The sequence below is a fragment of the Hakea prostrata genome, unplaced genomic scaffold, assembly GCF_041222555.1.
Source record: "Hakea prostrata isolate BN-2017 unplaced genomic scaffold, UWA_Hpros_2 contig_28, whole genome shotgun sequence".
NCBI lineage: Eukaryota > Viridiplantae > Streptophyta > Magnoliopsida > Proteales > Proteaceae > Hakea > Hakea prostrata.
The window spans coordinates 39,144-62,866 of NW_028291147.1; positions in this window are offsets into that span (position 1 = coordinate 39,144).

Sequence of the window (23,723 nt, forward strand, 5' to 3'; positions counted from 1 at the left end):
TCTGACATAACGGGACATCCTAGCCAAACACTACTAGACAATCCTAGATATGTCATCCAACAGTTTAGGAAGGTGTCCAGAGGGCATCTCCGGAAACATCCCATAATATTCCCGTAGTTGTCCAAGGACAGAAGTGTCAAAAGGACACCTCTCCTTTCCAAACCATACTTAAGCATACACATGCATCAATTCATATCATCACATATATGGTAACTTCATATATGGAAAGAAATCAATAATTACAATCAATTTGTATATAACTGGTAAGTAAATCATACATGAGTCAATTCAATATGAATAAGTAATGCTACTGATATCAAGACAGTACCACAGTAGTATAACATTATAAGAATCTAATTAAAGAAATAACTTAACAAGATTCAAATATAGAAACTAAGATATGCAATTTATGTTGTTAAAGAAGTAACCATCCTTACCTTTTATAACTCGCAAAGGAATCCTAAGAAATCAAGTAAGATCTTGACAAACTTGAGAAGAAGGTCCTAAACAAGTGTATACAACATATTAGGAAAGATCCCTAACAGAAAAGATACCAAAGCATCCGAAACAAACCAATTCTGGAGTTGCTGTACTCATTGGTCAAGTGGATTTGTCACCTGGTCCAGTCGACCAATCAGTCGACCAATGCAGACAGTAGCCTATAAAATCAGAGTTTTGAGATATAAAATCCGAATTTGGTGGTTCAAAAGGGTACTAATCAAGGGGTAAACTACATTAGTAGTATCCTAACATATAGGGGATCTCAAAACACTAATCAAATCAAGTCATCAAGATACAAATTAGGAAACAAAAAGTTACCATAATTGGATCAATCATGGATCTTGAAGAATTCAAGATAGAAATCAAAGGCAAGAACAATAGGAGAATGGATCATTGATTCAAGTAAAGGTATCATGAAAAGCATACTTAGATCTTCAAGAAAATAGACCTAAGAGCATAAATCTATATAAGGAAACAAAACCTACCATATATGTAACTATCATGATTCATGAAGAAAACATGGTATGGTAGAAGAGAAACAACTAGAGATTGATAGATCATGGATCATGAAAAGTAAACACAGCAATTGACTACTAACATGATCAATATAGTAGATCCAAGGAGATCAGAATTCAAATCAAAAGTTAAACAAAGACAAGATCATGGTTTGATCATGATTCCTTCAAAGCTTGCAATGATCATGGTTAAGATCATTGCATTAGCCATTAATCCTTAGGAAAATCATGAGAGACAAGTCCAGAGATGTTTGCAACAGAGAATGCAGCATCTCCTTTACTGTCTCAACTCAAAAAGGAAAGAAAAACAGAGATGGAGGCGAAGAAGAGAGTGTAGACATACCTTTGATGCAAATTGAAGAGTTTTGACGAAGATCCGTCAAGAAAATCACCAAGGATGCAAGGGAGATGACTTGCAGAGGTCTTTGGTTCATTCCAAAGAGTTTGGAGGCAGCAAATACGAAGTAGACTCGAGATTGGACTTAAATAGAGCAAGTAAGACCTAATTGCCAAAGACAGCACTCATTGGTCAAGTGGATTGGTCGACTGGTCCAGTCGACCAATTAGTCGACCAATGCAGACAGCAATTCCAAAACAGGGAATTGAAGACCCAGATCAAATCCAATCCTAAAGGGGTTTTGCACACATATCAAGTGACTTACCTAATAGGTAGAAATGCCTTCAAACCATGATAGAGAGGACTCCAAGTCCATCAACTAATCCGATCTTCATCAAGATTCAGTTTCCATAAATAGAACTTCATCATCAACTCTCATGGATTCAAAGCCAGACACCAAGTCCTCCACTGGGATGGCCCAAAGCTGACTTCTTACTTTACTTCGGGTCACTGGACCTACAAATAACAAGGTTTCCGGGTCAAGGTTAGGGCTGGGTTTTACATTCTCCCCCCCTTAAAGAAATTTCGTCCTCGAAATTGAAAGCGTACCTGTGCTTCCAAAGAGGTAAGGAAACTTCTCCTTCATGTCTTCTTCCTTCTCCCAAGAAGCCTTTTTAGGGGTATGGTTCTTCCACCGAATCTTCACCAAAGGGATGGTGCGATTCCGCAGCTACTTGTCCTTCCTATCAAAGATTGGGGGGGGTTCTCAAGGGGGGGGAAAAAAAAAAAAAAAGGGGGGGGGGGGGGGGGGAAAAAAGAGGGGGTTTTGTTTTTTTTTGTGGGGGGAGCATCGAAATATGAAACACATTGTGAACACCAGAAAGAGGCGGAGGTAATGCTAATCAATACGCAACAGGTCCAACCTATTCCAAAATCTCGAAAGGTCCAATGAAACGAGGGCTAAGCTTTCCCTTAACATTGAATCTCATCACACCCTTCATTGGTGAAACCTTCAGAAAAACTTTCTCTCCAACTTGAAATTCCAAATCGGTCCTTCTCTTATCAGCATAAGATTTTGTCTTGCTTGAATGCAGACTTAATCCTTTCTCTTATCATATCTACCATAGCACTCGTAGCTTCAATCATCTCGGGACCTAAGACTTTTCTTTCACCTGTCTCGGTCCAGTACAAAGGCGTCCTACAAGTACTTGCCATACAAAGCCTTGAATGGAGCCATGCCTATTGTTGCTTGATAAGCTGTTGTTATAGGCAAACTCAACCAAAGTTAGGTGTTCATCCCAATTACCACCCATATCCACCACACAAGATCCGAGCATGTCTTCCAATGTCCTGAATTGTCCGCTCAGATTGTCCATCGATTGTGGATGATGAGCTGTACTCAAGTTCAATTGGGTTCCCAAGGCCTTCGCAAACTATTCCAAAACCTTGAGGTGAACCTAGGATCACAATCGGAAACAATACTCAATGGCACACCATGCGGACGAACCACATTATCCACGTAAAGCCTTGCTAGCTTATCCGAGTATGAGTGATCTTCATAGGAATGAAGTGGGCTGATTTGGTCAACCTATCAACAATCACCCACACAGTGTCATTGCATTTACTTGTCCGAGGCAAGCTAGTCACAAAGTCCATAGAGATATCCTCCCACTTCCAACTAGGAATAAGAAGAGGTTGAAGTAATCCAGATGGGGGTTGTCGAACGGCTTTCACACGTTGGCAAGTCTCACACTTGGCAACAAAATCATCAACATCAGCCTTCAGACCAATCCACCAAAAATGTTCCTTCAAGTCCTTGTACATCTTGGTGCTTCCCGGGTGTATAGTAAAGACTAACTGGTGTGCTTCCTTCAATATTTCCTTCTTAATTTCCTCGTTTGTAGGCACGCATAGTCTTCCTCTAAACAACAAAGCACCATCCATGGATATACCAAAGTCGGGGTCCGACTCAGGATTCGAAGAAATCTTCTCAACTTTGATCAAAAGTTCTTGATCACAACTCTACAAAGCAACAATCTTATCTCTAAGGCCAGATCTTGCCGTCATGGCAGAAAGAATAAAATCAGAATTCTCAGGGACAATTTCCAAATCAAAACTCTCAATAGAAGACCACAATGGTAAACTCAAAGCATTCAAATCCAAAGTCTTCTTCTGGTTCTTCCTGCTAAGAGCATCAGCAACAACGTTTGCCTTCCCAGGGTGATACTGAATATCACAATCATAATCAGAGACTAGTTCCAACCATCTCCTTTGTCTCATGTTCAACTCCTTTTGGGTGAAGAAGTATTTCAAACTCTTATGATCCGTGAAAATGGCAATCTTCTCACCGTAGAGGTAATGTCTCCAAATCTTCAAAGCAAAGACAACAACGGCAAGTTCTAGATCGTGAGTGGGCTAATTCTGAGAAGCATAGGCTACGACCTTGCCATGTTGCATTAGTACGCAACCCAATCCAATCTTTGACGCATCTGTATAAACTGTCATACCACCGGAACTATCAGGTATAGTCAAAACCGGGGCACTTGTCAATCTATCTTTCAACTCTTGGAAATTCTTCTCACAAGGCGTCGGACCAAACAAACTTTTCTTCTTTCCTGGTCAACTTAGTCATAGGAGCAGCCAACCGAGAAAAGTTCTCAATAAACCTTCGTAGTAACCCGCCAATCCAAGAAAACTTCTTATTTCCGTTACCGACTTCGGTCTTTCCCAATCAGCCATAGCTTGAACTTTTTCAGGATCGACACGAATACCTTCGGCTGAAACCACATGGCCAAGGAATACTACTCTCTTAAGCCAGAAATCACACTTGCTAAACTTAGCGTACAACTTCTTTTCTCGCAACCTTTGCAAAGTGAAACTTAGATGACTCGCATGCTCTTCTTCGCTCTTCGAATAGATCAAGATGTCGTCGATGAATACAATCACAAATTTATCAAGCACATCGTGAAATACTCGGTTCATGAGGTCCATGAACACTGCAGGAGCATTGGTCAATCCGAAGGGCATGACTCTAAACTCGTAGTGACCATACCGTGTTCGGAAAGCTGTCTTGAAGATATCACTAGACTTCACTTTCAATTGGTGATATCCGGATCTTAAGTCAATCTTTGAGAACACAACTGCACCCTTTAACGATCGAAGAGATCATCTATTTACGGGCAGCGGGTATCTATTCTTGATAGTCAGCTTATTCAACTCACGGTAGTCGATGCACAGGCGCATACTACCGTCTTTCTTCTTGACAAACAAGACCGGAGCTACCCAAGGTGATACACTAGGTTGTACGAAACCTCTATCAATGAGCTCATTCAACTAGTTTTGCAACTCTTTCAACTCAGTAGGAGCCATCCTATACGGAGCTTTAGATACCGGAGCGGCACCGGGGACGAGATCAATAGAAAACTAAACATCCCCGGTCGTGGAGGCACTCCCGTAGCCGGGAAGCCAACGCCCCCGCCATCGACTCCCCCCTGCCTTGGATGAAGCTCATCCACTAGGGCATGGACTTGCATCGGGGGAAACACCTTCTTACAAACCCTTCTCTTTTCACCATGAAATTCTAAGACCGGACATCCACAAATATGGAACTGAATCTTCTTTGAGGAACAAAGGAACACAGCTTTGTGGGCTGTTAACCAATCAATTCCCAAAATAACATCGAAGTCCTTCATATCAAGAATTACAAAATTGGCTTCCAAGTTCTTCTCACCAATCAACACGGGACATTTAGATAACCCCTTATCTAGTTTCACAACAGGGACCAGTAGGTGTACTAATCAATAAACAACTAGACAACTTCTCGGGGATTAGGTCAGTCTTCTTGATGAATGCGAGATGACATGAACGAATGAGATGCACCCGTATCAAATAAGACAAATGCGAAATAGAAGCAACTAACAATGTACCCCTGTAATCACTTCATGGCTTGGATCCCGCTCAGCATTGGAAATACTGAAAACTCTACCAGAGGGAGGAGCAGGAACACTCTTCACCACTGGAGCAGGCTGCTGGATAGGCCGCTTTGGATAGGCATGAGCGAAATGACCAGCTTGCTTGCAGTAAAAACAAACAGGATTGCTGGGTCCAACCGGGGTAGCTGCAACAGAGGGCTTCGAACAAAAGGCCTAGCACTTGCACTCACTGGTGGTCGGGTTTCCGCCATCTTGTCTAAACCGGCCGGGCTGCTGAAAACCCGAGTTCGACCTACACTCTTAGGCTGAAAGGTAGGAGTGGGGTAGGGTGTAGGTCTCACAAAACGCCGATCATTACGATCCACCAACCCGGGGTTCCTTGGCTGCCGGGGCTTTTGCACACGTGCACTTTCCTTCTCTGTTTCTTCCAATTTCTTCGAGTTCTCGCACCACTTGAGCATAGCTCACTATAGGCTGGACTGTGAGGTAAGCTTTAATGGCGGGCGCAGTCCTTTGAAGAACTTCTTCGCTTTGGCGAGATCGACCTTCGGAGAATCTGGAGCAAAGAAATGAAGCTCCTCAAACTTCTCGTTGGTACTCCAACACGAGACAGAGATCCTTGTGTGAGAACCATAAACTCAGCTTCCTTCGCATCTTTCACCGCCTCGGGGAAATAATTCATACAAAAAGCCTCTTTGAACAACTCCCAAGTTACAACTCCCGCATGCAAACCTTCCAAAACAGCCGAGTGGAGATCCACCATGCATCGGCTTCTTGTTGCAACTTCTCGTTCAGCAAACAGAATCTTCGAGCTTCCGAGCATTGCGGATGTCGGAAAGCCTTCTCCAACTCACGAAGCCACTTGTTAGGAAACAAGGGGTCCTTGGTAACTCCAATGAAAGTGGGTACTTGCATCTTGGGAAAACTCTCCATCAAAGGAGTATGAGGAGTTCCAGCTAAACCTCCCGCATTCGGGACTGCGGCATGAGGATTCACATTAGCACCAGTTCGAGTCTCATTATGCGAGTCATGAAACCCACCAACATCTGGTTGAACCGAGCTGCTTGTTGCTGCATCATATTGCCCATAATATTGGCAATATCACGGAAGCTTCCAACATTCGGGGCACCGGGTATCTCATGGGTACCCTGATCAACATTAGGTATCTCACCACCTCCATGAGGTATTTCACCACCTCCTTGACCACTGGATTCACCACGCCCACTTCTCAGAGTAACCATTCTGCAAAACTGAGAACATCAAAATACCGAATTTTGAAGTTTCAACATAAACCACAAGTCCAAATGATTTGAAAACTTAAATCATGCTCAAATATATCCATATAGTCATCAAACAATAATCCATAAGGCAAAAATCACATTTTCCAAAAATTCAATAGCAAAAGAGGTCTCTGTGACCATTGGTCGAGTGATTGGTCGACTGACCCAGTCGACCAATGCGGACAGAATGCGAAAATTCGCATTATAAGCCTCATTTCCACATTCCAACTTCATTCTATCCTCTTCCAAAGGTGAGAGAGCTCTAGGGAAAGTCTCCAAAGGTTCTCACAAGTGTTCTTGAGGTGTTTTGGTGCTTCAACAACAACACATCAACACGCAATCATCACAAACAAGGTAAATCTCTCATTCTTTCTTCCATTTTCATCTTCTCATGCTTGCATTTCAATCAAAACCATGCTTTGCTTGTATCCAATGCTAGAAATCATGCTTAGGAATACTTAGAAACATATTCCCTAGGTTTTAAACACAATGCCATGCATAGACAACAAGTTCTAACATATTGGTGTTCGTCTCGCAACGTTTTCATACCGAAATCGTTATCTTTAGAAAATTTTCGTTTTCTCTCAAACCGCTTGAAATTTTCGCACGAAATCAAATGCTACATGCTCAAGATGATATTGTAGATAGGTCCATAAAATTTGATTTAACCAATTTCAACTTTTCAAAAATCCAATTTTGACCTAAATTGCAAAATCCCCAAATTTTCCTTCTTGCTGAATTTTTCGCTTTAATTCAAGTTTTCGATCGATTTTCTTCAAACAAACTTCATAGACATGAAATTCCAAGTATTATGCACATGCTAGTATGTTCAAATCAAATTTCCCCCAAATCTTAAAGTAGCACTAACTGGAAATGTCTCTTGTCTCTCTCACAGATACACACTATGCAGAGGGGAGGGCGAGGACGAGGTAGAGGTCGTGGTCGCATTGTAGGGGCACTTAGGGGCAGAGGTCAGGTTCCTTCAGAGCCTAGACAGGAGGTTCGGAGACCGGACATGTTTGACACACCTCAGGCCGAGTTTTTGTACGAGGCCTACTTTAGTTACTGTAACATCGAGTTGGGACGTCTACTTCACCTACGCCAGCTCAAAGTCTTTAGGATTCGGCAGAGATTCGACACATTGCAGTGGACTCATCTCTTCACCGAGGATCTGCCGGTATACCCGGAGCTAGTGAGGTTGTTCTTCAGCAACCTTACCTACACAGAGGAGGCTCGAGGTCAAGGACATCCACTTAGACTTGTCCTAAGGAGCAGGGTCTTCCGGACTCAGATTCACTTTTCCACCCGAGCACTGGCAGAGATCTTGTAGGTTCCTTACTATCCACAGCAGTGTGTGTGGATATGTGTAGGAGCAGATTTGGACAGCCATCTGATGTCGTACGAGCTTCGTGAGATATGCTCTACGCTATGGGATAGTCATCGATGCTTCACTCCGTGGACCAGCGGACGGATGACGGATTCTGCACGGATTATCGGTCGCATAGTAGGCCGAAACATTATGCCGAAGGCCGGACATCACCATCGGGTCACGGTGATGGAGGCCTTAGTCATCTACCGCATCTACATGGGCTTCGAGATCGATCTCTCCTACATCATTCAGCAGGTCATGCTTGGACTTGGTTCTGCGGCCTAGCATGCGGAACCTTTGCTATGGGAGGCTACTGACCTTGATCTTCAGGCATTTCGGGGTGAGTTTCGAAGATACACCAGTGGACACTGGTTCACACGGATACTTCATTGGGACTCGGACCATTCGTCGGATGAGACTGCAGCAGATCGAGAGATCTCCTGGTTCGGAGGGTGAGGATGATGAGGAGTCGGAGGATGAGGATCAGGAGTCGGAGGATGGAGGAGAGGATATCGGTCCCTGATAGTGATGATCAGGCCGGAGATGATACTGAGATATGCACGAGGCTGAGCCAGTGCACCACGAGTTTCCTTCATCACACTTCGAGGCAGGTGGCCCTTCTCATGCAGTTCCAGAGACTTCAGATCTTGGGGCGCAGATGAGATCGATGACTTCCATGCTAGAGAGGATGGAGGTCGGACAGAGCAGATGTATGAGAGGATGGAGTCACGACATGATAGGATAGAGCATCGGGTGACTCGGCTAGCGGAGGAGTTCGGAGCATACGAGAGATCGGAGAAGATCACCTAGATAGACTGTACCCTAGGATTTTCATTTATGCATTTCAGATGTAATCGTTGTAAAAGCTTTTGAAATTAATGAAGTTCATTTTGTTTCACTTAATTATTGTATATTATGCACCTTTCTTTTATTTGCATTAGTGACATTTGTTTAAGTATAATTATGGTATGTTATTCGGAAATGTTATGTTATGCTTCATAGGTTAAGTTTCTAATCCAAGTGTTCTATTATTCACTTCTAAGAGTAGAGGAGTCATTTTAGATCAATGACTCAGGAATGTTCAGCTATTGTCTTTTGTGGTTAGGATTTCCTCGAACCTTGGGCTCTGATACCAATCTGTCACATCCTCCCAGCCGGTACCCTATCTGGCATACCCGAGAGTGTGATCCACAGCCCGAAGATCAGGTATCGAGTAATCAACCTCCCACATAAACAATAACATAATCATGAACAATAATAATAAAAGTGCGGAAGATAAACCATAGATCCAAATAAGGAAAGAATGAATCATATATAAATCAGAGTACTAGATAAAATTAGAGTGTCTAAATCAGATATGTAAAGTGAGGCAAAATCCCACTCTACAACCAGCGGAAAAGTAGTTCTAAAAGAGAATAAGCAAGATAGAATCTAATCCCAATAGCAGGTACAATGGGTAACTAAATTGTTCTCAACTTTATAGACAACATCCCTATAAGTATAAATCTCATAGACAGCACAAGGGCGCTTCCACTCTATGGTCGGACTAAGCATCGTACGGAGCATAACCACTCGCGGGATCTTCAGTGTAATTGTTGTAACCGCAATCACCTTCCTGGAGATATGCCTCTTCTCCTTGCGCTTCTTCATAGGGGCCGTCATGATATTCAGTACCTGTAGAATAGTCTAACAAACATTGTACAATAAAGGAATGAGTTTCGAAGAAACTCAGTAAGGCAGTTAAATCCATAATAACGTAAATGGCAGGATTAACAAACAAACGTAGATGCAATATGGTATGAGACAAACTATGAATGTATGAATCTAACTCTACATATGCTGGTCTCTATTGGCAGACATGCTTTAAGTCATAGCACCGTACTTCTTTAGGAAGGTCTCAATCACTCATCATCAGTTGGTAATGGGTCCGACATCCCTCGGGACATTCCATGGTTGGGGGTATAGATCACCACTCTCTCACATCACCATTGGTCTAAGTACCGGCGCATGTCAGGGTAAAGCCTAGCCAAATGCAAGTCTTCTACTTAGTTACATCAAGTCAGATCCAGATACGTCCATTACTCGTCCCTGACGATCCTTTCCGGTATCCTTCACACTAGAGTCCTCATAGTCCCTGACTACGGACTCATCAACCCTATTGGTCATCCACATATGGTAAACGGGAAGCTCTCACGTCCTCTCACGGGTTGGTTACCGGTCTTGAGCGCCCGTGAGCCCAAGTCTAACCATATGCAACCCTACCAATAAATGGCCCCCACAATGTGATTCCTGTCCTCTCACGGGTTGGTTACCGGTCTTGAGCGCCCATGAATCCCCATTGCTACCACGGGTCGTTCGGTCTCAATACCCCTCCGATTAGGGTCTGACATAACGGGACATCCTAGCCAAACACTACTAGACAATCCTAGATATGCCATCCAATAGTTTAGGAAGGTGTCTAGAGGGCATCTCCGGAAACATCCCATGATATTCCCATAGTTGTCCAAGGACAGAAGTGTCAAAAGGACACCTCTCCTTTCCAAACCATACTTAAGCATACACATGCATCAATTCATATCATCACATATATGGTAACTTCATATATGGAAAGAAATCAATAATTACAATCAATTTGTATATAACTGGTAAGTAAATCATACATGAATCAATTCAATATGAATAAGTAATGCTACTGATATCAAGACAGTACCACAGTAGTATAACATTATAAGAATCTAATTAAAGAAATAACTTAACAAGATTCAAATATAGAAACTAAGATATGCAATTTATGTTGTTAAAGAAGTAACCATCCTTACCTTTTATAACTCGCAAAGGAATCCTAAGAAATCAAGTAAGATCTTGACAAACTTGAGAAGAAGGTCCTAAACAAGTGTATACAACATATTAGGAAAGATCCCTAACAGAAAAGATACCAAAGCATCCGAAACAGACCAATTCTGGAGTTGCTGTACTCATTGGTCGAGTGGATTGGTCGACTGGTCCAGTCGACCAATCAGTCGACCAATGCAGACAGTAGCCTATAAAATCAGAGTTTTGAGATATAAAATCCGAATTTGGTGGTTCAAAAGGGTACTAATCAAGGGGTAAACTACATTAGTAGTATCCTAACATATAGGGGATCTCAAAACACTAATCAAATCAAGTCATCAAGATACAAAATAGGAAACAAAAAGTTACCATAATTAGATCAATCATGGATCTTGAAGAATTCAAGAAGAAATCAAAGGCAAGAACAATAGGAGAATGGATCATTGACTAAGGTAAAGGTATCATGAAAAGCATACTTAGATCTTCAAGAAAATAGACCTAAGAGCATAAATCTAAATAAGGAAACAAAACCTACCATATATGTAACTATCATGATTCATGAAGAAAACATGGTATGGTAGAAGAGAAACAACTAGAGATTGATAGATCATGGATCATGAAAAGAAAACACAGCAATTGACTACTAACATGATCAATATAGTAGATCCAAGGAGATCAGAATTCAAATCAAAAGTTAAACAAAGACTAGATCATGGTTTGATCATGATTCCTTCAAAAGCTTGCAGTGATCATGGTTAAGATCATTGCATTAGCCATTAATCCTTAGGAAAATCATGAGAGACAAGTCCAGAGATGTTTGCAACAGAGAATGCAGCATCTCCTCTACTGTCTCAACTCAAAAAGGAAAGAAAAACAGAGATGGAGGAGAAGAAGAGAGTGTAGACATACCTTTGATGCAAAAGGAAGAGTTTTGACGAAGATCCGTCAAGAAAATCACCAAGGATGCAAGGGAGATGACTTGCAGAGGTCTTTGGTTCGTTCCAAAGAGTTTGGAGGCAGCAAATACGAAGTAGACTCGAGATTGGACTTAAATAGAGCAAGCAAGACCTAATTGCCAAAGATAGCACTCATTGGTCAAGGGGATTGGTCGAGTGGTCCAGTCGACCAATTAGTCGACTAATGCAGACAGCAATTCCAAAACAGGGAATTGAAGACCCAGATCAAATCCAATCCTAAAGGGGTTTTGCACACATATCAAGTGACTTACCTAATAGGTAGAAATGCCTTCAAACCATGATAGAGAGCACTCCAAGTCCATCAACTAATCCGATCTTCATCAAGATTCAGTTTCCATAAATAGAACTTCATCATCAACTCTCATGGATTCAAAGCCAGACACCAAGTCCTCCACTGGGATGGCCCAAAGCTGACTTCTTACTTTACTTCGGGTCACTGGACCTACAAATAACAAGGTTTCCGACTCAAGGTTAGGGCTGAGTTTTACATTAGGCATCTTTCCAAGACATCTCTTCATGATATCTTTACAAGATTATCATTCATCGAGGAATGCGAAGTTAAGTGATAAGTTTTATCATTTATATTTTGATATTCAAGACAAGCTTTCGAAGGGAGACAAGGAAGTATTAAGGCAAACATAGAAGAAGTATCTATTCATTATCAAGGAGGATCAATCTTTACAAAAAAAAAAAAAAAAGATAAATCCCTAAGCCTCTTCCTCATTGTTGCCCGAGGAGCCCTGTACAGGAGAGCTTTTCTCAGGATCCTGAGAAGAGCCTTCCTCAGGATTGTTGTTGTCAGAGTCCTCTCCAGCAGCAGCCTGTGACTCGGCCTGTGACTTTTCTTCTTGGAGTGGCGGTTCATCAGCAAGATATTCCTCATATTTTGGGTCAGCTAGAAAAGGATCATCCTCTTCCCGAGCCCAGTCAGGGAGATCCATGTCTAACTTCCCGAAGACCTCTTTGTGACACACCTCACGAAAGGGAGCTGTATCAAAGGAAGGGATGGATTCAAGAATTTTTTTCCCAAACGTCATTTTGCCCCAAACGGTAAGCTTGGATGTTGAAGGCACCCAACAGTTTGGAGAAAGGTACGCTGTTCAGGTACTTCCGAACACAATCGTTTCGAAGCTCTGGCTTGATATGCTCGGGCTTGCTAGGAATCGCCAGCTTCAAGTATTCTTCGTTCTCTGCACACTTAAATTCAAGTCTTGTCACCAAACAATGTGGCAGCTGCTTTCCGCTTCTTAGCCTCGCGCTCGGCAGCAACAGCGTGAGCCGTTGAAGAGTCGAGAGCCTCCTTTAGGAAGTTCATTTCCTCGTCGTGTTTTCTCTGCAGCTCCTTAGCAGCTGCCGTCAGCCGGTCTCTCTCGGAAATGGCCTTGGCCAAATTCTCTTCACAGGTATGCAGCAAGGAGTCGTTGCGGCCAACCCGGCTCAATGCTTCCATGTGTTGATAAAAGCTCAACACAACATTCCTGGGGAAGAGGAAATTATCAGAAGAAGTCATATGAGATTATGAAAAAATGAACAAGCAGGAAGATTGGTACCTTGTGGATTGACTAACAAGGGCATCATCGTCCAGGGCTTCAAATTCCCAACGATCAGAAGGTATAAGACCGAGGGAGCTCCATTCTGCAGCTTTCTCAGGGTCTTGTGTCACCCTATCAGTCAGCTTTAAGGTCCACTGAGGGGTGAAGACCTCCTCACAATCTTCGGAATTTTTGGATTTTTTATGGGAAGAAGCATCAACTATATCGTGCTTCCTTTTGGTTCGAGCGGAGGAGGAGACATTTGACCTCTCCACCATCAGTTTCTTCCCTTTACCCGAATCATCAACCACGGGCCTGATGTTCCTGATACCCTTGTAAGAAGGGTCGGGAGAGGGAACAAAAGCTTCTTGATCAGTGGTTAAGGCTTTGGGCGACCGTTGCTCAGCTGTCACAACGGCCCTAGCGGCCTTCACCCGTAGGTTCTCAGGGTTCATTCTTGGTGGCACTGCAAAGAAGAGCAAGAGTCAAAATTATGAAAAGACATCACTTTAGTAAATTTGAAGGATGATGGTTAGAAGCTCACAATGAGCCAAGCCCCAGTACTGAAGGATGGAGTAATACTCCACCTCAAGTCCATGTATCTCCTGATACCATGGAATTGATTTGATCTTCTTTGGATAAGGGAAGGCCCCGGTTACTTTCAGAATAGGAAGTACATTGTTTCCAGACGGTCGGGAAGTTGAGATTTGATTGAGGCGCTCGACAGAAAAAGTATCGTTCGCACCATCTTTTGTGGTTGGAAGGGCAAGTTCCTTTGGCAAGAATGCTGCCCCTCCAATCAAGTTCAGCCTTATTGCATTTGGAAAGAAAAAACCCAGCCGGGAGGATGGGAGATAGAAAGAATATGAAAGTGCAAAAAAAGAGAAAGAGATGGCATAACATCAAGTTCAAAACACAAACCCAAGAAGCTGACGATGAGACGCCAGCTATTGGGAAGGAGCATTCCAGGGAAAATGTCCCAGTGATTCAGAATGGCTGAAAACAAAGGATTGAAAAAAGGAAAGCGAACCCCGCTTTCCAATGCATTATGTACAGGGAAAACTCGCCTGGAAGGGTCGAATCAACCCTCTCATCAGAATGAGGAGCCCTAATATGATAAGAAGAAGAAAAATCAAAATCTTGGATTACTGAAAGAAGGGTTTCCTCCTTGAAAGCGGAGGGGACAGAGCCAGGTCCGGCATTAGACCTGGAGGTTTGTTTTGACTGCCTAGAAGACTCGACAGTCACCCTAGGAGTCTTGGAAGATCCAGACTCAGGAGGGGCGGAAGAAGTTTCGGCTTTTCTCCCTAAACTTTTTTGGGAAACTTCAGCAAATTCGCGCCGGAGGACAGTTAGGGTTTTGTTATCACTATCCGACTGCTCGGAAATCAAAAGCTTATCGCGCCAGAGGACAGTTATATTACGACACTGGGTACCAAAGAAATCCTATTATCCGCCATTACTAGTTTTAGTAAGGTACAAAAAAAAAGACTGGAGACAAGAAGTTTAAACAAAAAGATCAGTAAACTTACTGATTCAGTGAAGCAAAGGCTCGAGAGCGAGAAGGCGTGAAGCAGACGACGAAGGTTCAAATTCCAGACAAGAAGAATGAAACCTACGAAGACAACGAACCGCTTTTAAAACACCCGCACGAGTGTTCGGGGAACTGAACGATCGAGATTGATTCAGCATGAACGGTCGAGATTAGAAGATGTTTTGAAAGCTTGAACTCACGAATCCAAAACAAGCATTCGGAAACCGTCGCTTGGGTTACATGAGCCACGATAGATCGACTACAAAGACACGCGTGGCATTGCCCTCACAACGCTCGAGGAAAAGTAACCACCGCATTAAATGTGATATGACATTTAATGGGATACGCAAAGACTATTGCCTCACGAAGAACCCAGTTAAAAACCAAGCCCTCGGGATCGACCGAACGCTTGGTGTGGGGGGCTCGTGATACGGAGGAAATATGATCGAACCGGGTTCATACTCGGTTTGACCCTCGACTCGACCCCAGTCGAGACGGAGGATATCGACTCGCTTCCGAGCGAACCGGATCCAGAAGATAGCTTGTTGAGGATGAAAACTAAATCAACTACAAGCACGCCCTAATCCAACTTATGGATTAGGTTAATTACCCTAATGACGGCAGATACAAATTGGCGGCTGTCACTTATCATCATTGAAGGGATAATCATCGAATAACCTGGAGGTTATCTCAGGAGTCCTCTACTAGTTCAAACTAGTAGAAGTCTATCCCTCAACGGATCTAACTATTAAGATCCAATGCTACTCGAAAAAACGAGGTCGAAAGGTTGGTACAAGAAATGTTAATAGCAGGATTGGTACGGCCTAGTGTGAGTCCTTACTCCAGTCCAATATTGTTGGTTCGAAAGAAGGATGGCGGATGGCGTTTCTGCATGGATTATCGTGCCCTGAATAAACTCACAGTTCCTGACAAGTTCCCCATTCTCGCAATTGACGAACTGTTGGATGAGTTGGGTGGAGCCATAGTGTTCACCAAACTTGATCTGAGAGCAGGATACCACCAGATCAAAATGGCGGAAGGTGATGAGGAAAAGACGGCTTTTCATACCCATAATGGGCATTACGAGTTCCTGGTGATGCCATTTGGGCTTTCGAATGCTCTAGCCACATTTCAATCACTCATGAATGAGGTATTTCGAGAACATTTGCGAAAATTTATTTTGGTGTTCTTTGATGATATCTTAGCAGGACCATGGAGGAACATGTGGGTTATTTGCGAACCACCTTTATACTTCTCACATAGCACCACCTTGTTGTCAACCGGGAAAAAATGCATGTTTGGGGTTGCTACACTGGAGTATTTAGGGCATATCATATCTAAAGACGGAGTTGCTGTAGATCCACGAAAGATCAAGTGCATGGTGGAATGGCCCCAACCCGCCAATCTTAAAACCTTGCAAGGGTTTTTAGGTTTAACCGAGTATTACCGAAGATTCGTCCAAGATTATGGAAAGATTGCCGCTCCGCTTACTAACTTATTGAGGATGATGCATTTCAGTGGAGTAAAGAGGCAACAACGGTGTTTAACGCCCTCATGACAGCAATGAAAATTGTTCCAGTATTGATTATGCAAGATTTCACAAAGGAGTTTTTGGTGGAGACTGATGCTTCAAGTTTTGGGCTGGGTGCGGTTTTGATGCAAGATGGCCACCCATTGCCTACTGGAGCCAAGTGTTGTCCCCTCGCGCACAAACCAAGTCGGTCTATGAGAAAGAACTAATTGCAATTGTGCTAGCTATCCAGAAATGGCATCACTACTTGATGGGGAGACATTTCAAAGTACGAACTAATCAAAAGAGTTTGAAATATTTGCTGGAACAACGCATTGTGTCTACTGATCAACAGAAGTGGGTCTTAAAGCTTTTCGGATTTGATTTTGAGATATTGCACCGACTGGGTAGTGAAAACAAAGCCGCCGACTCTCTCTCGCGACGGTCAGAGGATGATAAGCAGCTTCTCTCTATGAAAACAACAACTTGGCAAGAAAGTGAGGGTTTAGATGCGGCAATTCATGCCTCAAAGCATTACTAGAAAATTATTCAGGCCTTGCTGAAAGGATCCCAAGACTATCCTAACGATCATCTCCAACAAGGAACGTTACTCTATAAAAACAGGTTAGTCATCCCTGAAGGATCCCCCCTAATTGGCAAATTATTGTCCGAATATCACTCCACCCCAGTTGGTGGGCATTCAGGGTTTCTCCGGACCTACAAGCGATTGACAGCTGTGGTATATTGGGTGGGAATGAAGGCTGCTGTTCGAGACTTTGTGGCTAGTTGTGATGCCTGTCAGCGGAGTAAATACTTGGCTATGAAACCTGCAGGTTTCCTTCAACCGCTGCCAATTCCGGAACGCATTTGGGAGGATATTAGTATGGATTTTATTGGCGGCTTATCCAAGACTAAAGGCGGGGACACGGTGCTGGTGGTGGTGGATCGTCTCACCAAATACACCCATTTCCTTGTTCTTTCACACCCTTACTCTGCTAAGGAAGTGGCTGCATCATCCACTAGGGGAAGTTATCCGCTTGCATGGATTTCCGCAATCCATTGTCTTAGATCGCGATCGTGTCTTCCTTAGTCACTGCTGGATGGAGTTATTCAAGCTAGCAGTTACCCACCTGAAGTATAGCATCGCCTATCATCCACAAACCGATGGCCACACAGAAGTGGTGAATCGCAGCCTTGAAATTTACTTACGTTGTTTCTGTGCTCGCCAACCAAAGGATTAGATTAATTGGTTACCTTGGGCGAAGTATTGGTACAACACGACATTCAATTCAGCCACTAAAATGTCTCCATTCCAGATTGTATATGGCCATGAACCACCTTCATTGGGATGTTGGGAAGATGGTTGGTCCAAGGTTGATGATGTTGATGTGTTCCTTCGTGAGCAAAATCGAGTATTGGATGATCTCAAATCTAATCTCCCGGTGGCCCAAGAACAAATGCGCGCCACCGTTGATCCCAATCGCCAAGAGGTGCACTACAAGGTGGGGGATTAGGTATTTCTTAAGCTCCAGCCTTATCGTTTTTAGAAACTTGCCAACCACCCAACCGAAAAGCTAAGCCATCGTTTCTACTGACCATACCAAATCATAGAGCAAGTGGGCCCCGCGGCTTATCGGTTACAGTTACTAGAGGGGACTCCCATCCACCCTGTGTTCCATGTTTCGCAGTTGAAACCAGCAGTAGGTCAACACATGGTCCCCCAGCCTCTTCCCTCATGTTTGCAAGAGAATGGCGAGTTACATCCCACACCAGAACAATTGCTCAGCATTCGCTTCTTTGCCCAGGGGGTTTTGGAAGTTTTGATTCAATGGAAAGGACTGCCTCCTTGTGAAAATACTTGGGAAACTTATGATGAGATGCAGTCCCACTTTCTAGATTTTCACCTTTGAGGACAAGGTGAAACTGTTGGAGGGGAATATTGATAAGCCCCTTGTATCACGAGTCTACACTTGACAGCGTGGAAAGCAAATCCCTAAAATCTAGGGAAGGAAACGATTGAAAGATTTGAAGAGTCATATTACATTTAGGATTAGATTCAAAGAGTCCTATTCGAATTACATTTTAGGATCAGATTTGAAGAGTCCTATTCGAATTGGGATGATTCTGTTAATTAATATTGTAGGAACGTAATTGCTATAAATAGGGGGAAGGAATATTAGAGGGGACAATTTTTTGGAGTTATCGGGGAAGTTTAGGTGAGAGCTATTGCTCTTGGGTAGTCGTAGGATTCACCTACTGCTAGTAGTGTGTTTTGTCTGGAGATTATTTGATTCAATGTTGCTATTATCGTTGTGAGTGAATTTATTCCTACAGTAATTGCTATAAATAGGGGGAAGGAATAGTAGAGGGGACATTTTTTCGGAGTTATTGGGGAAGTTTAGGTGAGAGCTATTGCTCTTGGGTAGTCGTAGGATTCACCTACTGCTAGTAGTGTGTTTTGTCTGGAGATTATTTGATTCAATGTTGCTATTATCGTTGTGAGTGAATTTATTCATTGTTTTTGAGATCGGGGTCTTATCATCAATTAAGTCATTAACAAAGCAACAAGAGTTTCACATTGATGGTGCAGATCCAGTGCCAAAGACTACCTTTTATTAGAAGACAACCAAGGGTTGATAACTTGTAATCAGCCAACATAATGGACCTTGAATATTAGTTCACGAGTTAAATACGAAAATTCCCATACTAAGATATTTCTCTTAGGTGTTTCTATGTTCTCACATATTTCAGTTGAACTATGGTTCAATTTAGTTCAGTTTTGTTTGACTACGGTGATGGGGCTAAACAATATGCTAGTATAAATTAAAGAAAAAAATACGACACTAATGGATCAAGCATTCAACACACAAGCCACAAAAGACACACAAGAATCTTTAACGTGGAAAAATCCGCAAGGGAAAAAACCACGGGACCGTTATCGAAGTCCACCCAAACTTCCACTATCACTAATAATGATAATAACAATGGCTATACAATCAACATCCCATCTCTAGATAACACTAGAGGAACACAAAGTCACAACCACTTAAATGGAAATCTGAGAGAATGGAGAAAAGTCACCAGAGAGGCTTCCCAAGAGCTGTGGTAAAATGATATTCTAACCGTTGGATATGAAGAGCTAGGTGTCACGACCATTCCCGTCAAATCTCACTTCATTCCAGCAACGTTTCACCGTCGGATTTGCCGGAGAAACCAGAAGATAGCCACCTTCTTTTCTTCTCCCGCTTCTACTCTCTCTCACTCTATTTCTCAACTTTTTCTTTTTCTCTCTCCTGTTCTCTTTTTACTTTTTGCGGCTGCTGTAGCTAAGGCAGCAAAATAGGTTTTCAAATAAACCCTATTCGCTTTTGGTTCACTTAAAGAAAACTGGGCCCCACATTATTTCAATGGGCCATGGGCCGTACCCAACAACAACAACAACAACAATAAGCCTTGTCCCAACTAAATGGGGTCGGCTACATGGATTCTTGCCCTCCAATCAGTTCTGCTCGAGGCCATGCTAGATACAAGGCCTAAGCTATACATATCCTTTCTCACCACTTCTCCTAAGGTTATCTTAGGTCTACCCCTAGCTCTTCTAGTTCCTTCAATATGGATTATATCACTTCTCCGAACATGAGCATTTATAGGTCTCCGTTGAATGTGCCCGTGCCACCTCAAACGACTTTCTCTAAGCTTATCACTTATGGGAGCAACTCCCAGACCAACTCTAATATGATTGTTTCTTATCTTATCCATCCTAGTTTTGCCACTCATCCATCTTAGCATCCTCATTTCTGCTACACTGAGTTTATCTATATGATTCTTTTTAACAGCCCAACACTCTGCACCGTACATCATAGCTGGTCGAACAACGGTCCTATAAAATTTTCCTTTAAGCTTTAATGGAATACGCCGATCACATAAGACCCCGGACACACCTCTCCACTTCATCCACCCTATTTTAATTCTTTGGGAAACCTCATCCTCTAAATCACCTCTTTTACTTATGATTGAACCTAGGTACCTAAAACAATCACTCCGTGGAATCTCTTTATCGTCAAGTATCACCACTTCATCATCTGCCCGATCATGACTAAAGTTACAAACTAGATATTCTGTCTTCGATCTACTAAGTTTAAAGCCTTTTGATTCCAAGGCTACTCTCCATGATTCTAATTTGGTATTAATTCCCACTTGGGTTTCATCAACCAACACAATATCATCCGCAAAAAGCATACACCTGGGGACCTCATCTTGAATGTCTTTGGTTAATTCATCCATTACCAGTGCAAATAGACATGGGCTTAAAGTTGACCCTTGATGTAGCCCAACTGTTATCGGTAATTCATTACTTTGTCCCCCCATTGTTCTAACACTAGTCACCGAACCATCATACATATCCTTAACTATATCTACATATTTACTTGCAAGACTTCTTTTCTCTAGTACTTGCCAAATTAACGCTCTAGGGACTCTATCATAAGCTTTTTCTAGGTCAATAAATACCATATGAAGGTCTTTCCTACATTCTCTATACCTTTCCATAAGTCTCCTAATTAAGTAAATAGCCTCCGTTGTAGATCTTCCAGGCATAAACCCAAATTGGTTCTCCGTAACTGTAGTTACGTGTCTCAAACAGGTTTCAATTATTCTCTCCCATAATTTCATCGTATGGCTCATCAATTTAATGCCTCTATAGTTATTACAACTTTGAATATCTCCTTTATTTTTTGTAAATTGGAACCACAACACTTCTCCTCCAATCATCTGGCATTTTCCCTGTACTCATAATCTTATTAAACAACTTAGTCAACCAACCTAGTCCATGGGTTCCTAAGCTCTTCCATACTTCAATTGGGATTTCATCAGGACCTTGTGTCTTGCCGAGTTTCATCCTCCTTAAAGCTTCTTTTACTTCGGACATCGAAATGGGCCGTACCCAACATACGGGTCCAAATCAGCTTTGGTAGAAGTGCCTGCTCCTTTAAATCAGTAACTTTCAGGATTTTATGCTTCTACAGATTTGGAGACATGTTAGAAGATTTTAATCAGGATTTATTTCGGATTTCTAAAGCTTTCCAAGAACTAACAAATGAATTGGATTGCTGAGTTTTATTTATGTCTTAAAGAGTTATTTTCCTATTATATTTCATAGTTGCAACCTTCTAATTTCCCATTATGGAAGAATAAAGGCAGGCTGAATTATTGATAATTTGTTGCTATTCTGCGAAGAACATAATTGCTGTATTATCAACCAGACCTGGTGAATCGTATGCAGCTTGACATGGCATGTGATTTCTGTTAGAATGGTCAAATGGTTCAACATGTACCATCAAGAATTCTCAATGGGACTGGAGTTGAGTTTAAAGTCCTTTTTGGTTAGGATTTGGTTTGCTAGTTCCTAGGTTAAGTCAGTATTGATTTCCTAGTTAGAGTCTGTTAATTATTTCCTTCTTTAAATGAAGTAATATTGATCTGAAGTCTTCACAATGAAACACTGAAGCTTCATGATGTAAACCATTTCTAGGGGTCAGCACAGGGCCTAGAGTTGCTTGACTCGCTTTCCCAACCACTACGTCCCCTAATTCCCCAAGGGATATTTAGGTTATTTTCGCTATTCTCGTCAAGTCCAATTTAGGACATAACTGGGTGAGTCGTGCTAGATCTACTTTTATTTTTTTAATTGAGTCCTTAGTTTTTAAGTTTTTTAAAAAGTTTTGATTCGCTGCTACTGTTTTCTTGTCTATTGCACGAGCGTTAAGAAGGGCTAGGCCCTTGCTGTGAGAGCTAAACACCTAGGGCTTAAGCGCTATGCTATTGACTACTAAACTGAGCTAAATTCACCTATTCCTAACCTTCTTCTCTTGTTCAAAATCCTGCTGTTACAGTTCCTGAGTTGCAGCTGATGCTGAGACTGTAAAACTAAGTTTAGTTCACTCAATCACTCTCAAATCACCAGTTATAGGCTTGCTGCTTATGCTCCAATCAAACAATCCCAGATCTTGTAATCCATCCATTGGAGCTGAACCAAATATGGAGCAGTAATTCTTCTCCTTGTTGACTACAAACTGACAATGCCTGATTGAACTTCTACAATCTGGTCTGGTAAAACTGTTTGGTTACTCGGAATATGAAAACTAATCTAACTGTTTGATTACTTAAACTAAATGAATTCCAGTCTTTTCTCAGTACAACCATGTGTTTAGTAGTTCTGTTTCTACAATTCTGTTCTGTCAAATGATATCCAGAAACAAGTGAAGAAATTTGAAGAGGATTACAACACCTTCAAGTTGACTATTAGGCTTCAGTTAGAAAAATTATGCATGGCTTAGGCTTGAGGGATAACATTTAGAATAGCCAACTGACTGTTTCATTGGTATGATTGGTTTGAGCAGGGCTGTAAAATTGGTTATATACAGTTTTCTCCTCCCCTTATTCTTCTCTTTTGTTGTTTTTTTGGGTAATTTGACATTCTATGCTCCCCTGTTTTGCTCAAATTTGAATTATTAGTTTATGTTTGAAACTTCTAATGAGTTTTAGGTCTGGAATCAATATATTCATTCAACCTTTAAGAATTCTCTACTTTTCAAGACTTTAGCTTACAGTTGGAAATGGTGCCCCAGCCTTCAAGAAGTCTATGTTCACTGAAATGGCATCGCCTTCTTCCTTCAAACCTACCTTCACCATGTCCAGTTGGGCAGCTCGGAACCTCCTCACAATCTCTATGCTCTTCAATAAGTTCTCCATGGCACCATCGTCATAAAGTTTTGACCCCAGTGGCTTTGATCACTAACCACCATGGACATCTCTCCTCAAAGAAAACACGATAATTTTCATTGGGTGATGCAATCCCTGCAGAGCTTCAAATCAAGGGTTTGCGATTCAAGGCCGATGGATTTGGCTTGAGAGTGAATGAAATCTGCAGCAGCATAGTATTCAGGGTAAGGTATTGTTGGAACCTGGAGATTATCTCCGTTGAATCATCTGGTAACGAAACAACTACTGTCGATATGAATAAGAAGAAGAGCATAATGGAAATTCTCTCCATTTTTTTTTCTTTTCTGGAGAGAGAGCACTGAGAGTAGTGAAGTTGTTCTTCCAGCTCCGTCTTTAAAGAAGTGAACCCTCCAATTTGAAACCATTGCTCTAAGAGATTTCGAGAGATCAAACCAATGCAAAAGAAATCGCATGGAACAAACCCAAAAGTTTCCAGTCGACTAATTGGAGCAAAAACCATGCATTAGAAGGTTGTTAACGTAAAAGATGCATGCAATAATCATGCAGGATATATATATATATATATATATATATATATATATATATATATATATATATATATATATATATATATATATATATATATATATTGTTTGATTTAGCGATTTAAGGATTCTTTTTAAT